Here is an 18,525-nt window from a genome sequence, read left to right as displayed (position 1 = left end):
AATGAAACAGAGTGCAGCTAACACATCCATGCACCCAAAAACTCAAGCCTCACGGGCCCCCCTGAGTGACATACAACACATGTAAACAACAACTCACAAGACAACCATCAACATGTGTCCCAGCACACATGCAGCAACACCTGCACACTGCACGCAAATTAAACACACAAAACACACACACTGAAAAACAACAACCCCCACACTGCCTGTCCCCCTGAATGATATACAGCAAATGTGCATGTCACATATCCCCATTCACAAGACAATGGCACATACACAACAGTCAACATAGTGCATGAAAATGAGAAGATATCACATATGCAGATAACTGAGCCCCCAAAAAGCAGGGATACCCCTGGAAGACTTCCAATGACATGACAAGGCATGCCATCACCTGCATAGTATTGGGACAGTGCACTGAACACATTAATTGTATCCCATGATGCAAAGCTCAAGAATGCAAGTACAAAAATACTGACCGCTTGCACACCAGGCCAGATCATGCCTGAAGCAGCAATTCATAGAGGCCGATGTCAGACTGGAAGGCTGTCCACCGGGGCAACTGCCATGGAAGACATAAGCAGACAAGACAAAGTAATGTGATACTGCAAGCAAGGATAAATGCATGCTAAACGCATGATGCAAAGTAAAAGTGTAAGGTCAATGCAGACTTCATTGTGACAGCATACAATTGGTACAATTGTGCATTTAATTTAATGCAGCAGGACCATGCACCCAGCTGCGGTCAACTTGAAGCTGCAAACACCATGGTGCAGCATGCATGGGACATGCATGTGAAAACACCAAAACGTAATGTGCTGGTACACAACATAGCATCCCAAAAATATGCACCAATGGTTCCATGGTTGTGGCTCGTAACTGGAACTGCACACCATAATTGGGGAACCCTAAGCAAGAGAGGCCAAATGTGCTGTCAAACCATTAGCCCTCAAACATTCCAAGGGATGTGAAGTGTCATTCAATACACATGGTCAAAGTGCAATGAGACACACACCAGCACAACCAGCAACACCTGTCACAGGCCACAAACAGCTGGCCCTGCCATACACTCCTACCCACCCAAGAAAGGCCCACACAGTTGGAACTCCCACAATTTGGAATCTGAAACCTGTGGCTCCACGAATCCATACAAACAACACCATGCCCAGACCTATCACCAGAACCCCACTGATGTATCCTGCCTCCTGCAGGATCTGCCCTGGACCAGTAATAACAAGGAGCAGGAACCAGGCTGACCCAAGTATGTATAAACAGGAACACCCTTTATTGTCTTGGTTACAGGTTCAGATAAGAATATAGGAGAGAGAGATCATTAGTAGCATCTACCCTGTTTCCCTGCCCAGCTCCAAGTCCCCAACCGTCTCCGTTGGAATCCCCAGGTGCCCCAACACTCCAGGCTCCCCTAGCATTCCAACACAGCTCTTACACTGACTCAGACCTCATTCATACTTATGCAGGATACTACACATCCCCCCTTTTTCAATCAAAAGAAAACACATACACTCACAACCATGATAGGACAAACAACCACAACATTTCTACTACTCCTTCCACCCTGGCCTGCCACACCAGGGTCTTGGTGCCGCCACCACTAAGCACAACCTTGCCACAAAGGACAAACAAAAACCAGAACTACAAACCAAAACCTACCAAACTAAACCACCTTCCGCCAGGCCTGCCACTCCTGGCCTCAAGTCTGCCACACTTGAGCACAAACCCAACACCCCAACAGAGGCTAACCCACTTGCCAAAATAGTGTAGCCACGAATCTAGAAAACTTACACAATGGCCAAAAACAGATAGTCCTAAACATGCCAAAGATCCCATGCATTCTAACAAAATATCCCAACAACCATGTCTTATCTTCCTCCACTAGAGAAAACATGAAAAAGGAATGAAAAATCTAGAAAAGAGACATACGACACAAAGATCACAAAAATACAAAACGCAACCACGATAGAAAGGGACGTGGCGCAAAATATACATAGCAAAAAGGGCCATGTAAAACTGTGAAATAACAAACCACTACCAAGATGGAATATGGTAGCACTATGCAAACCTCTAAAATTTTGCACACCTAAAATCAGATACACCTAAAACATGGAACACTAAATGGTGCGACCTGAAAACTCAGAAGTTAAGTTTTAACAAATATAACTGAAGCAAATCCAGAAACCCATGCCTGTGTATGAACCAAAACTTCACTACAAACAAACACTGGCTACAAAACTGTGTGCCCTCCACTACAAATTTAAAAAACGAAATTTTAACTGGTGTGCAAAAACAAACAAAAATCTCCGCCCGCACGCACCACCTGGCATCACATAAAAACGTAGGAAAACAAACTAGTTCCTAAAAATCAACCCTAAACACAACAAAAGGAAGATTGCCGTGCGGTTACCTTCAACGCAGACAATATTGTGTAGCCCCAATATAGTAAACATACACAACTTTGAGAAAAAAAAATCTCTTTTCCCTTCCTTTTGCAAACGCACAACTGCGTTGAAAATCCACAACTACCTCGAAACGGGCCCAATACCCTAAGGTCAACATCACTTGAACACTCTACTGTGTCCAACCTCCTTAAAAACAAAACTTGGGGTTCCTCCTGAAGGTTTTATATTACTGCCAATACACCTGGCCAGGGTGCATAAGTCAAACCCCATTACATATATGCAACTCCCAATAAAATACTCCAATATTTGCGCAAAATACTTCACTACAAACGTGTACACGCCCACATGTCAGATGCACAACCGTGACACATTCTGCACGCTCACAATTACAAAACATAAGTGCTACATCTCTCATACATACTACAATTACACAACTACTACATACTGTGTGCACACTTGCGTAAAAAAAACTCATGGCTCCACTTGCACACACATACGCAAACTTCAACTCACCCTCCATGCTGCAACTACAACCCATGCACAACACATACACAAAATCTGCATAATACATAATATGCATTTCCCAAAATGTTCATTTCCAAAATTTTGCATTTCCCAAAATTTGCATTACCCAAAATGTGCATTTACCCAAAATTACATTCCCCAATATGCACTTCAAATTCAAGGTGAAAATAATCAATGATTCCCCAAACACATATCATGTGCATTTTCTACAAATTTTAGGGCGTTTTTGCATATAGAGCGTTTCTGCATAATCCTCAAAAAAAAAATGTGCTTTTAAATTCCATTTGCATGTGCAAGATAAAACATTTAAATCATCTCCAAATGTTCCTTTAAGTCCACCGAAAATGAATCTAATGTTCATTCAACATTACATGTAATTTGTATAATGTATTTCTCCAAAGTTTAACATCTACAGTGCAAATACATTAAAAAAAAAAAATCCAAAACAAAATCTCCCAATATTCGTGCCCATAACCTACATTGCACACACGGACTCACTCGAACTGATGTACTTTTGGGACTCATATAACTTGAGACTAGACTGTCTTTCAAAGAGGTAGATCGTCTATAAGTAATGTTGATGTTAGCCCCCAAGGTGCGCCCCAAATGCTCATCTTGCTTAGTACATGCCAATGTTTTTGCATTATGTGTCGAATGTACTTAGAGGCTTTGCTAAATGTCAAGATGAGTCGCGTTTCCGTCTCTTCTATGTCTTTTGCAATTTGTACCTTAGGCATCAACAATATTGAACGGTCTTTCTGTCGTGCCTTAGAATAGGCGCGGTCCAACACTTTTTTCGGATAGCCCCTTTGTTGGAACTTCTGTGCCATAAACTTACATTCCTTGTCAAAAGTTTCCAATTGTGAGCAGTTGCGTCTAATTCGAATGAATTCACCATAAGGGATGCTCCATTTTAACGATGTTGGATGGTTACTTTTGGCATGGAGGGGTGTGTTAGAACTTGTGGGTTTGCGATACAATTCAGTCACTAAACTGTCTTGGGCCACAGTTACAGTTATGTCTAAAAAGACAATAGTGGTCTTGCTGTGACACTCAGTAAACTGTAAGTTGTATTCGCTTGAGTTTAGTGACTTAACAAAGTCCACCCATTCTTCTGTGGGTCCATCCCAAATGACAAATAAATCGTCTATATAACGAAGCCATAGGACAGTTTTGTCCGTAAAGTCTTTATTGGAAGGGACCCATACTACAATTTTCTCCCACCAGCCCATCGTTAGATTTGCCTATGAAGGAGCAAATGTTGTTCCCATGGCCGTGCCTTGCAACTGGGTATAAAACTTGTTGTCAAATAGGAAACTGTTGTTCGTTAGGCAGAGGTTGATCATTTCCAAAATCATTTTACCATGCTCGAGGTAGTTCAAGGATCTTGTCTTTAAGAAGTACTCACAAGACTGTAGTCCATCTTTATGATTAATGGAAGTGTACAGGGAGACTACATCTAATGTGGCTAGTTGGTAGGTCTTTTCCCATGGTATACCGTCAATTTTATTCAGGAAATCCTTTGTGTCGTGTAAGTATGACGATAGGCTTGTAACAAATTTAATCAATGTTTCATCTACCAATTTAGACACATTTTCCAATAGTGCCCCACATAGAGTGACGATGGGTCTCCCTGGTGGTCTTGTTTTATTCTTATGTACTTTTGGTAGGAAGTAGATAGTGGGCATGGTTGGATGTTTAGGATGCAAGTATTTACACATCTCTTCTTCCAATAGACCTTTCTCCTTCAATTTTGTGAGTACCTTAAAATGTTTGTCATTCATTTCTATTGTGGGATCCATATCCAGCATTTTATAACATTTGTGATCCTTTAGTTGTATATTGGCTTCACTGATGTAATCTGACCTGTTCATAATGACAATGTTAGTCCCTTTTTCAGATGGTTTAATGATATGGTCTTCTGATGTTGAGATGTTGGATAAGATCTCCTGTTCACATCTTGTTAAGTTGTTGGAAATGCTGATTTTAGTCCTTCTAAACGTTTTGAGATCATTTATAACAAGATCTTGAAAGGCCTCTATGTTACCACCAGGATTGAACATGGGATTAAAGCATGACTTGAGTTTGAGTTTACTCTTATAGGGCCAGTCAGTGCTGATATTCATGAGTTCCCACTGGGGATCACTTATATCTTCCTGTTCTTGCCATTCGTTTTCTAGATGTATGAGATCTCATATGTTCATGTCTTCTATGACCACTGGAGTATATCCCGATCATGGTTCACCTTCTTTCATTTTAGGTGGATTGACTGCAAAGAATTTTTTTAAGCGGATCTTACGCATATATTTGTCAAAATCGATTCTTGTCTCGGCGTAGTTATATGGAGAGGAGGGACAGAAATTCAGGCCAAGTTTGAGCACCTCAATTTCCTCTGCTGAGAAGATACGTGATGTTAAGTTGACAAAGGACATGTCTGGTAGTTGGCTTTGTGTAACCATTAATTTTTCATTCCAGAGTGTGTCTGTCTGCGGACGGACTTCCCGGTTCGCTCCGCGGCCAATGCCCTGATTGGCCGAGTGGCTTGCGTGATGTCCGCGGACATGCAACGTGTTCGCTGATTGGACGGCGTGGTGCGTGAAGCGCGTCAGATTTTCTGTGGCGCCATCTTGCATTCGCCGACGACTGCGGACAGCGCAGTGAAACTTGGATTAAAAATTGTATTTAGTGGAGTGTATTGGTGTGTAAGAGTGTTTGGGGAGGCTGGGGGAGTATGAGATAGGTTCAATGTTCTGTTTTTTTTTATGTGCTAGACACTTTTGTTGTGTTCGATTTGTCTGCGGACAACACGGCTGTTCTGAAATTTTCTATATAAACTAAATGGTGAGGTGTTCTGAGGACAGAGTATGTGTCCGTTTTGTTCGCAAGCAAGCTAAAATTGAGCTAAGAACGCTCGCGGTGTCCTTAAATGTTCAGACATAAACAAAATGGGGGTGTCCTGAGGACGCTATCTGTATTGTACTCTGGCAAGTTGAATGTGTTCTAAGAACACTTGCGGTGTCCTGAAATGCTCTGATTACTTACCGGTAATCTTCATTACTCCTAGTCCTACTCTTCCTCATCACAGTACTGATCAATGACATTTGTGATGTCATCTTTGATGTCCTGGGTGTTAGGCTTAGAAGTGCACGTTGGTGGCGCGAGTTATGGTTGCTTATCTTACCATAACTGGCGAATTTCAGGGGTTTTTCAGTTTTACTTGGAACCATAACGTCCCTTTAACAAAGTTTTTTCACTGAATTTCATAGGTTTTTAGTTGCGCAACTTAACCATAACGTCCCGTTAACAAGGTTTTTTTACTGAATTTCTATATATATATATATTTGTGAAATTTTGTTTGAATGTTCGGGGTTGGCTCCAACCCCATAAGAGTTGGTGGGCTGAAATTGTGGCCCACGGTCGGCATACCAGTCTGGGATGATGTACTGGCGATAGTGAAACCTGACCAACCCCCCATACACCCTGCACAGGGTGGGGTCCGGCAGTGTGCTTTCAGTATAAGCGTTGGCTCCAGCCCCATAATGGTTGGTGGGCTGAAATGTTGTCCCAAGTTCGGCCTACCAGTCTGGGGTGTACTGGCGATAGTGTAATTTGACCAACCCCACCCATTTGTCCTGCACAGTGCGGGGTCCGGTCCTATGCTATCAGTATGGGCGATTTCTGGAGATTGACGATTTTGCAATTGTTGGCTCCAGCCCCACAACAGTTGGTGGGCTGAAGTTTTGGCCTGAGGTCAGCATACCAGTCGGGGGTGTACTGGCAATAGTGAAATCTGACCAACCTCACCCATTCGCTATGCACAGGGCGTGGTCCAGCCTGTGCTATCAGTATAGGCGATTTCAGGAGATTGATGATTTTGCAACATATTCAAAAATAGGACGTTAGGACAAAAGGTCGGCATACCAGTCTGGGGTGTACTGGTGATGGTGAAATTTGACCAATCCCATGCATACGCCCTGCAAAGGGGTGGAGCGGGGTCGGGCCTGGTGCTTTCAAGATAGGCGATCTCCGGAGATTGCGATTTTGCGATTTTTCAAGAATAGGAAGTTAAGACACAGTATAATATAAACAAGGCTATAGCAGACCCCATGTGCATGTCAGCTACAGACCCAGGCAACGCCGGGTGGCACCGCTAGTATATATACACCATGTACAACCTGAGGTGAAGGAAGCAATGTCAATAGTTGCAAGATTTTAGCACACTTTGTAAAACCAGCGTTTGCCCAGCCTCACTTTTCAACATTAACACTGCATAGCCCAATATTATATAGCCTTACGTATAAACAGAAACTATTCTTTAAAAATAAGTGTTTTAATCCTTTACATCATCTTAGATTTACAATTAGACCTACTAGGTATCAAGGAAAAATGGTTTTCCAATCGTTCATTGTCAGTTCCCCAAATATTTTTCACCATCGGGATATTGTCCATCCATTCAGAATCGGTCTATGAAGGATGATGGATTAGTGGACATCATCTATAAAAACACTTTAAATATTGTTAGCAAAGTCATGACCAGAATTCCAGACTCCTATTCACTTTCTGGAAAAGGCTTATTTTGACCTAGCATTTCAGTGGCTCTATTTCTTATTTAACACTCTCCTCCACAAACTGCCTGTTTTCTATCTACCCTTATGGACTCAGTGGTTCAACCTTTGCCAGCCGGTTCTAGGCTGCTGGTTGCGGGTTCAAGCATCAGGAAACAACCACACTCAAGCCATATTAAATGCTGTGGCTGATTTGCTCCTCTCATCCTTAGTCAAGTGTCCTGCCATGTGGCATGGTTGATAACAACATTTCTCCAAGCAGAGGAGCACCATTCTTTCTTCCTCGGATCCACTATGCTAGAGTTCCTTTCACTTTGGAACTCACTCAGCTGTTTATGTCTAGAGTTCCTTTCACTTTGGAACTGACTCAGCCGTTTATATCTAGATTTCCTTTCACTTTGGAACTGACTCAGCCGTTTATGTCTAGATTTCCTTTCACTTTGGAACTGACTCATCCGTTTATGTCTAGAGTTCTGTTCACTTTGAAAGTAGCTCACCCTCTTATGTCTCGAATACTTTCAGAGAAATTGCAACTTCATTGTAAACAGTCCAAAACTACTCGTGAAAGCTTAAGGTTTTTTCCAACAAACTCGCCGGCTGATTTGTCTCCCATTGGAAACCATAATGACCTCCTTCTATCATGCTATCTAATCCCTCTTTCCGATCACTTCTCCTTCCATCATCCCTTTTTCGTCCTTACTCACTGGACCACTATCTGGTGCACCCTGGAGGGGTCACAATGCGGGACTTCTCATACACGGTCATTTGTAAGACCACTACAATGAGTGCGGTAAAAATATGAAATAACATAACATACCGAGTGCTTTCGACTCAAATATTTCCTTAGCAGTAGACCCGCTAGCTCCCGGTTGAATATTACAAACAAGCAATTATGCATTTCCAGCCACCATGACACCCACCAGATATCCAAAAGATTAAGAAAATGTAAAACAGCTAGGATGCTGTCGGAAGAAATAGTCTCATCACAATTCCAGATGAGCCTATATTTTCAAAATGCATGTTTACAACAATAAGAATGATGCAAGCAAAGAAAAATGAGTGATCGCCCATATCTTTCCCAGTCCCGTATCATCCCAAGAGCCAAAGCAATGAGTGAGATCCAGCAGCATCTGAAGCTGGTCACCTCCTCAGGCGACCCTCGCGAGATTATGCCATCGACCCTGAGCGACTTAAACAGTACGGCCACGCTGTGTATTGTCCAATCACAACTAGATATCCTGGCCAGAGAAAGCCCAACTGGATTCCTCTTGAACCTTCCTCTGCCTGCAACCTAGAAGAGGTTAGAACTGTAGTGGTCTCTCATCTGTATTCGATCATTAACTCTTCTTTTTCAACTCGCAGAGTAAAAGAATGATTAAAATCAGAAGTAGTGACACCACTGAAGAAGCAAAAAGAGAGGCACAGCGAGAGCCCACCTTCCAAACCACCATTGAGTGGTCCCAGCTCTTTCTATGTGAGCACACATCCCTCCTTCTAAGGCAAGACCAGATTGAGTGAGACTTTCATAACCTGCGGCTTCACCGTGGCTTTGCACTCTTACGAGCCTGTGTGGCATCCACATAAAACCACTACAGAACACTCCAGCACTGAAGCCTCTGGAGTTTTGCTGATACTCCAAGGCAGGGGTCTGCATACTGTGGCTCTCCAGATGTTTTGGACTACAACACCCATGATCCCTCACCATTGACTATGCTGGTTGAGCTGATGGGAGTTGCAGTGCAAAACACCTGGAGAGCCGAAGGTTGAAGACTCCTGAGCTGAGGGTATCTCACTCATTGTGTGGGCCACAGGGGCGCCCATCACAGATGCCATGAACCTCAGCACTCTTCTATCAATCAAACCCTGTTTAATGGAAACTTCATGAGCAAGAGCATTTAAAAAAGAGAAGTATAGATGATCGGCTCCAAATGCAATATTTAGACGGCCCATGTGGCATACCCAAATGGAACCTACTATGTCTAGCAATGTGACAAGTCCTGCCTACAGCTTTGTTAATGCACTAATTAACTAGGGTGATATATAGGGCTATCAATACATACGTGCATACATACATACATACCAAACTAAATAAATACATTTCTGTTACATTCTGCTCACATATTTAGCAAAGAATTGTACCCCCCAGTTACAAAGAATTCAAAACCGCATAGGCAACCTCTTCACCCATTTAACGGCGAGAACTCGCATCTAAAACCGGGAGGGACAGCGTCACTTACTCCTACTCTAGTGCAAGCACGTGGCACTGTCGAGCTCCCTGACGTCACCCAGCAAGAGCTGATGAAATCACAGCAGATGTTCTGTTTTGCTAAAATAAACGGCAGAATGCATTTCCCCAATAACACCTAATCGGCTTCAGCTCCAGTTTCCAGCGTCTCATAGATTCTGCACATTTCTGCACGGCCACAGAAGGGGGCGAATCTTTCCAGGCTCTGGAACTAGGCCCCTAGAGTCACCTGCCTCTCAGCGGGTGAAAGCCTGCAAGCAAACCAACCAACCAGCCAAACCAACCAACCAGTCCTCAGACGCCACCGTGAGCCACACCCAAACTCGCTGGAACTGTGAACATTTAAACAGGGGAACAGAAGCTCATTCACACAAAGCACTTGCTGTGTCCAAAGTGCTGATATAGAACTTGTCACAGGGTAATAATAACCCAGAGAAGGACTGCATGCAAACATTAACAGGACAAAGAGTCTGAAGAACCTTTTGAATCTTGCATGGAAACGTAGGAGTAAGGCCAAAGCCTGGAGTGCCCAGGTGCTCAAGTGGGTCCATACAGGTCTGGTGCCAAGATAGGTTTATCCTGACTCAGTGTGGTACATGAAGTGTCATTTTGGTGCCCTCTCTCTTACCTAGACCAACATTTATCGTCCCCTGGTGCCCGCTGGTGGTGGTCCCTGAGTCAGCTGCCTAGAATTGTCTGATTGGTTCCATGTCATTTTATCGCGGGATGTTTTTTCGTGGGCTTTTTTACCGCAGATTTTTTATGAAAAAACTCATAGAATTTTTTCTTTTTTTCTTTTTCGGGGGGGTCCCCTAACCCCATCCCCTTAAATGTGTTATATATCCCCGAACACCCACACCCAATATATATATTTTTTCAAACCCCCCAAAGAAATTCGATGAGTTTTTTTCTGCAAATAAATCGCGGTAAAAAAACCCACGAAAAAACATCCTGCGGTGAAAGGACGTCGTACCATCTGGATTGTGGCACAAGCCCTGCTTCCTGTGTTTGCAGTGGGGGTATGTCACAGTTTACGAGGAATGGGTGAACTTTATGGTATATGTTATTTTCACAATAGTAGCCATCTCATAAACGCAGCTGTGCGCCTCTTCTCGGAGATCAGGCGCCTTCTCGGATGAGCTCAGCATGCTGTCACTTTGCCTTCCCCTTTTGGCTTGCCTTCCCCTTTTGGTAACGCAACAAGTGTTGCAGATGATCCCCACGGGGAAGAGCCAAATTAAGTGAAACCGTCTTCTGTTGGCTTGATCTGTTTTTATTGGAGAAGAAACCCTGCACAGACCAGACCGCAGCGATCGAAGTGAGTGGGAACGGTGTTCCACTACTTTTACTTTTTGCTGCTTAACATTGCTCTACTTTATACAACCATATTCCCCATTCTATATAGATGATGTGTTCTTTCAGGTCCCTGTGCGAGTGTAAAGTTGTAATAGGAGCCTTAGTTATTGGTCACAAGTAGACGGTTGCAATGCCTCATCTGCAAAACCTTGCCACATGTTGCAATAAGCTCCCGCCTACCCCTTTCCCTGCCGAGACCACAGGTCCACTACGTTTTTCCGTACACCTCTACCACTGCCAGACCGGCATTGCCCATGGTCGGTGGAGGCAGGTAGTCCACATCACCAGTAGATTTTGCCCATGCCGAATTTAAAGCAGTACTCATTTTGTCCTGCATGCCTTCATATTGTGCACAGAAGACACAGGAGGTAGGGCCCAGAACAGGAACAGGACAGTAGAGAGCCTAAGTACATGAATACTCAAACCGGACATTTATCAGCATTACTTCATGCCCAGTGTACATGTAGCAGTAAAATCACAGCAGTGTTAATTATTCACACATGAAGTGAAGGGAAAGAACACGAGAGATATGCAACTACAATGACATTACTTCATGCAGAATTGCAGGTTCTTATGAATACTGTAAGTAAGAGTATCGGAGATGGAGAAATAGTCTAATTGTGCACATACATGGTCTGCTTCTCTGAAACGCACAGGCGAATGCTCATTGGGACAGTGGTCATACGCATCATCTGCCAGTGCCATTTATTTATTTATTTTTGCATTTGTTACGCGCACTAAACCCAGGGACATCAAGGCGCTGGCTGCATCGCGAGGGAAGCACCCGAGGAGGAACAGGTACAGATAGGGTCCAGGCCTTTCTGTTTCTGTGTGGGTGAGCGGAAATCGCCTTGGATGAATGACATGGGCCAGTCATGCAGAGTTAGAAGTTTGCTTGTGCCTTTGTCGGAAACTGTTCTACTTTTCAAAGAAATGTTTGGCATGTGACATTGCATTCTGCATTTCGCGTAATGTGTACAGTTTTTTTTTAAGGCTCAGTATTTAGAACTGCGAAATCTCTTTCTTTTACCATGTTCACCACCTGCATAGAAAGACTAATGCGCCCCCAATGGTGCCCAGAAACAAATGTGTCAGCATGGATTTCAACAGCCATTTTTTAGATGTGGTTCAGTGATGGGCCTTATGGTATGGATGGGCCTTGAGACAGGGATTGGCACTGCGCAGCGTTGGCTCACAGAGCAAAGATAGGATTCCGAGCAGCAGTGGGCTTTGTGTTCAGGCTAGGACTCACAGCAGAGAGGGGTCTTGGTGGGGTCGGGTGTGAGGGGATTGACCACGGGGTGGGAATGGGCCTCATTTGAGGACATTTGGTAACCATCAGTATTTTAGGTGGTATTGCTTGCATGGAAGCTACTTTTTGTGAAGACATTTCTCAAATTGACTTGGAATGACTGAGGCAATGAAGGAGCTTAGAGTGACCACGTAATGTCTGGCTGAGCACGACCTCTCTTGTCTGCACCAAGGTGACAGCTATGTCTATCTCTACACATTAACAATGCACAAAATGAAGGTTTTTATAGCTTGTATCGGACTAGCTGGAAATATTATGCAGAGATGCAACAGTGCATTAGCTTTCAAAGTCCCATGGGCTTCTTCTTTATCGGATGGTTGAGAGAGAAATAGTGGCAAAGAAGCACACACCAAACAGTTAATTCTCATAGTGAAAAGGAAAACAAGCATTTTCAGTTTAAACGTACGGCCCGATTCATAGAAAGGTGTGCAAAGGTCCTGCAAAGCCTCCGCCCCGAGAACGACTCTGTGCGGCCTGTCGCGCATAAGAAAATCTGCGTGCCACACATATTCAAGGAATTGTTCATGCAAAATAACCCTATGCGCAAGTCGCAGCCGGAATGGCCAAGAGACGCCCACACGCAGAGCCATGCCAGCCATGGAGACAGACCTTTGCGCACTCCGCCCACGCAAACCAATGCACCCCGGAACACCAGCCTGTGAACCCCTGAACCAGGCCAGCACCCCGACAGGGGTCCATGGGGTCCCCTGTAACTATTCCCAGTGCCACCTCAACATGAGTACCACATAACGTAAAAGTCGTAATTTACCGGTACAAATGCATGCAAACCCCCGTAAACCGTTCCTGCACCCCGCTACACTGCTTACGAGCACCCGAAGTATGATCGGAACCCAGGCTGTGTGGATGCACCCCTAAATCCGACACCCGATCTCACCAGTGCATGGAGATTTCTATGCGCAAGTATCTGTACGCCTGCCTACAAGTCGCAGATCGATCAAATGCATTGCGTGGCCATTTCCTTGACGAGAGGTTGCACGGACAGATCCATGAATACGCTTGGTTGTGTGAATTTGTCGGTGTGCGAGGGACTACCTGTGGGCCGACCCTCATAATGCCCACATTTTCCTTTGTTCGTCCTCATTTTGCATGCTCCGCCCCTGCTCTGGTCTCTGCACAGGCCACGCCCATGCTTTGCGAGGTGTCTCGCGCAAGGCTCTCCGCTGCTCGCAGAGACGTGCCGAGCATGCGCGAAGTCCCTGGAAAGTACGAAAAATTCCCACGCAGATGATTCCATGAATCGACAAACTGAGTTTTGGGCACGGTTTGGCACGCAAAGTCCGGATTTACTGTGCAAATAATTCCATTAATCTGGGCCTTAATTGGGTGAAGGAATACTATGGATGAGATGCAGCCCTGAGATGGCTGCCTTATTTGAAGGCAGGGTGAGAGAGCAGTGGACACCACAAAAGTCTCAAACAATTTACAAATATTCTTTTTACATAAATGTATAAGATTTTACCCAGAAACCTTGCATTACACAAAAGGGAAACATTACAAAGAACTGTCCATAGAACCAATCTGAGGTGCAGGGGATATTCAAGTGAAAATGATCACTCTCATGCTGTTAGGTGTCGTTATCAAAAATAATTTAACAATATGGAGGAAATTAATCTATTTGTTGTGGGTGCAGAGAAACAATTGAACTTATTGTTGTGATCTTTCTGGTGGTCCTATGGAATACAGAAATGGGGAATTACCACCATTTGAATCCTGTAGTAACTCCACAGGACCAATTGGCGGTAACAGTAATCGAGTATGGCATTAATTTGGTGGATTTATTGCAATTATTTTTGATAGGATTTCCCCAGCCCCTCAGAGGGGTTTTGTGGTAATTAATTTGCCTGATCTTAAGGACCACAATACTGGCAGGGGGAAACAAACATGACAGTTTTCACTGATAATAATGCACATTGCTAGACATGCTGACAGTCGCATTTCAAGAAAACAAACCATATCACACATAACTGTGGAATTTGATATGTTCTCAAAGTCAGGCACAAGCAGTCTTAACGTGGCCCAGGCAATTGTCCTGAAATTATTGTTTTTTGTGGGGAAACATAATGAGGTGAATGATTTAAAAGCACGCCGTTTGAAAGCAGGGTGGGTTTTGTATTCCCCTCACACAAGTCTAAAGGTGAGTTTTGCAGCCTCTATGTAGCGCCAGGACTCTGGAGTGATTTCACTGCAGCTTCTATGGTTTACTGGCTGGTATACAATGTGACACTGCAGTATATATTCTCAAGGCCTGAATGGTGTCCAATGTTTCCAGGGTTACCCCAGGGTGCCTCACGATTCACAATAGCTTCCTGTCTTGCATACAATGTGGCAAACACAAAATGTGTTTAGAACAGTGCAATGTCTGCTATTATCATGGTGCCAACCATTTAAGCTTAAACACCCAAGATTACTGTTGTTGACGCCTTGTGTCTTCACCCATTAGGGCCTCTGAACAGTAGAGTTCAACAGTTGTTGTTAAGAGCTGGTAATGGAGGATTGCCTTCAAACTTGGCCATAGTGTGCCATAAATCCTGTATCTATTTTCAGATCTCTGTCTTTTCGGTTAATCATCACGTTCTTAAGCTTCCATGTTCTTCTGGGTGTGGTATTTGAATGATCACCTTTCAAAACCGTAACCGACAGATCCTGCAGTGTATGCCTTTCTGTTTGAATTGTCCACATATTGGTGTTTCCGTGTTGCGGTTTCGCCACATACTGGTGTTTCTGTGTTGTGGTTCGAGATAGTCTATCTATGTAGGTTTATCCTTTCACACAGCTCCTGGCAGGTCTCGTCTACATACTTTTCTTGCAGAAATGTCTTTCTTGTCCTGGCTTTCTTGTATACAGACGTTCCTAAATTGCTGCTCCTTCTAACATAAATATTTGTATTGAGAAAATGTATGTTCTTATGGTGATCATAATGCATTGGAGGAAGCTATTTAGTTATTTATGGAATTGTTTTGGAGAATCTTTGCCTTCCATCCACATCAAGATAATGGGCCTCATTACGAGCATGGCGGTAGCCGTGCCTGTATGGCAGGCACGGCTACCGCCATGCTCGCTACCAGCAACGCCTCCCACGATTGGGCAATAACGGGCCCATTACCAGATGAATGGGCCGGTAATTGCCCATTCGCAGGTGGCGGTATTGCCGGGCTTCCGGTCCTCATTCTGCCCGATAGGGGAGAATGGAGGTGGGGAGCATGGTTGCATTGGCACTGTTGATAACGGTGCCAGTGCAATCACAAGTTCTGCTCGCGGTGCCGCACAGCCCGCCAGGTAAGACCTGGTGGGCTGTCAGGAACCCGCGAGCAGAACTCGTAATACGGCGGGACGGTATGAACGGTGCCGGTACCTTACCGGCATCGTGCATAACGTCACCGCCACCCTTATAATGAGGCCCAATGTCATCAAAGTGTCATAGGTTTGTTAGTTGTTTCTGGGATTGTGGTTGTAACAACTCTTGTTTGAGTTCTTCCATGAAAATATTACCATACTAGGATCCATTCTTGTGCCCATGGACAAACCTATCTTTTGTAGGAAGTTTCCTTCATTGAAGCAAGAATTGTTGTGTGCAGGTAGGAATCTCATGAGTTCTGTTGGCCGCGTTTGATGTTTATCTCGTTGTTCAATTTTTGCAGGAATCTCTGGCGTGCAGCAATTCCATTTTCCTGTGAGAGGCTAGAATAAACTGATGTGTCCTACAATGTGGACAAGAGTGCATCCGGTGGTAAATTGTGTGTTCCCCTTGAATCTTTCTGAGGAAGTGTGTTTGTTAGGAACACTTTTCGTTCTGCATCTCCCCAGTACAGCCCAGTATGGGCCTGGGAGTCACGAATAGAAAACCTCTATCGCAGATCCCACCTCCTGCACTTACCTGACATGGCAAAGGACCACCCGCCATAGTCACAGCACTCTCCAAAACCACCGGTAGTGCCCCAAATCGAGACTGGCCCAGCACCTGTTTCCAACATGGCGGCACTCAGGACAAGTCAGGCATATTCCACAGAAAACTAACCGTAAATCCAGCTAATCACTTCCGGTTCGTGTCATAAAAGGACAAAAGACGCTGTACTCAGGGTCTTTGCTATGGCGTGACTACCACAGAGAATCCACCATATCCTTATCGATTCCAGTTCACAGAGAAGTAAGTTACTTTAGTTTACGGTGAGTAAGGAAGACTTTAGGTCTTCATAGCTAGGTTGTTGTTTATATTTACTTAGTTTTTTATTAAATTATTCTAAAATTCCTGAAGTCACAGGTTAAATCAAGTAAGGAGGAATGAGGTGTGCGTAAGGAGTACAGTGCCAACTCCTTACCTCACCGAATAGTGCCGAATTCACACTATCATTCCTAGGGATGAGAATAACCCATTGAATTGATTTCGAGTTTACACACTACCTACATTAAGGCCCGGTCTGTCCTCAAAATTGGTAAGGCCAATACTTTTCGTTATTTCTTTTGGGTTTCACCAATATATGTTAGTGTACATGTATCCATTTGTATACTGATTCTTTGTCCTATTCACTTCATTAGCCTGGTGCCATTCCTGACCCTCATCCCATGTTATTAAGATTGCTACAGAAAAGCCACTGCCTGCTTCATCACAGCCCTTATCCTTTTCACAAGCAGGCAGATTGTGGATAGCCAGTGCTCGTTGCTTACATTTAAAGGAAGGATCCCTGATGGCAATGATGGTTTAGCCATATTCTTCAGCACCGACCTTAATGTTTCGACACATCAGGCACTAACAGAGAGCAGACCTTAATAGGTCCCAGTTGAATAGAATGGACCAAGCAATCCTAGATATTGCCAATTTCCCCAAGTCTTTACAGATGCAATTATCTGCCTATAGGGCTGACATCTTAGCCATTGCTAATAAAGTTGTGGAACTCCAGAACAGGATCACTGAAATGCATGCACAATCTAATGTCACCTCATCATCTATGGCCTCAGGAGAGGAAGGCAGTTGTGCAGTAGCACTTTTGAGCATTCTTATGCGCAGAATGGGATTACCAAAATAAACAATTCTGGACCCAAATAACTTGACAGACTGAAAGAATATGGCAAAATCCTACTTTATGATCAGCTCAATAAAGTAGGGAAACCTAAACCAAGAGAACAATGAATTGTAGTCCACACACTTTCACTTACATTTCAGATACACAAAATCTTTATAACTGAATATCATGTGATATCATAGATGCCTCCTATTTCAGAGTCGTGTCAGGCATGGCCTGATTACCTCTCCATAATCCTTACATTTATTGGTCCCAGGTGCTGATCTGTTTTCAGTCTGATCATTGCTCGAGGTCTTGTCACTTGGAGTCGCTGTAATGCTTCCCGGGAAGAGGATCACTGCTACTCTCAAAGAATTGCCTAAAGACTATCATGATTTCTTGGACATATTTGATCCTAAAGAAGCAGATACTTTACCACGCTATCAGCCCTATGACTGCTGTATCATCTTAAAACCAGATGCTACACTTCCATACTTATGATTTCACAGCAAAAGAGGTTGCAGCACTTAAAGACGATATTAAAGACAACCTAGCGAAATGTTTCATATGTCATTCCTCGTCACCAGCTGGGGCGCTCATCTTTTTCATCCCCAAGAAAGACTGTCAGGAACTACGCCCTTGTGTAAACTACTGCCAGATGAATGATATTAATGTCAAGAATCATTACCCACTACCTTTAATCCAGTCATTAATAGATAAATTCCAAAGAGCAAAGGTGTATACCAAACTCGATCTCCGGGAAGCGTATAATCTGGTGAGGGTCTATCCTGGAGATGAGTGGAAAACAGCATTTTGGATGAGAGAAGGGCATTACGAATACCTTGCGATGCCCTTCAGATTATGTAACGTTCCAGTTGCATTCCAACATTTCCTGAAAAGGTTTTCCTTTCAGTTCTGAAACGATTAGTTGTAATCTATTTGGAAGATATTTTAGTGTATTTCGCATCACCAGTACTGAGATTATTGCGAGAAAACCATTTGTTTGCTAAACTGTCTAAATGTTCCTTGCAACAAACTACAGTCTCTTTTCTCAGATATATTTTGTCCCCGGAAAGGGTACGTATGG

General features: G+C 43.8%; 1 protein-coding gene across 4 annotated transcripts in view; it reads left to right on the top strand.

The window, feature by feature from the left end:
• Positions 1 to 18,525, top strand: part of LOC138526426 (toll-like receptor 13) — a 269,812-nt gene that overhangs the window by 33,036 nt on the left and 218,251 nt on the right. Inside the window, exon 1 of one of the 4 annotated variants that reach the window (XM_069637195.1) lies at positions 10,968 to 11,070. The exons of 2 other annotated variants lie outside the window; for them this stretch is intronic. The gene's annotated coding sequence lies outside the window, so the exon portion shown is untranslated. Of the gene's footprint in view, positions 1 to 10,967; positions 11,071 to 18,525 lie in introns of those variants that run through there. One more of the 4 variants, XM_069637177.1, reaches the window with a different exon arrangement.

The sequence above is a fragment of the Ambystoma mexicanum genome, chromosome 1q (genome assembly GCF_040938575.1).
Source record: "Ambystoma mexicanum isolate Mex_15411 chromosome 1q, UKY_AmexF1_1, whole genome shotgun sequence".
NCBI classification, from domain to species: domain Eukaryota; kingdom Metazoa; phylum Chordata; class Amphibia; order Caudata; family Ambystomatidae; genus Ambystoma; species Ambystoma mexicanum.
This window is presented reverse-complemented; position numbering and strand designations above follow the sequence as displayed.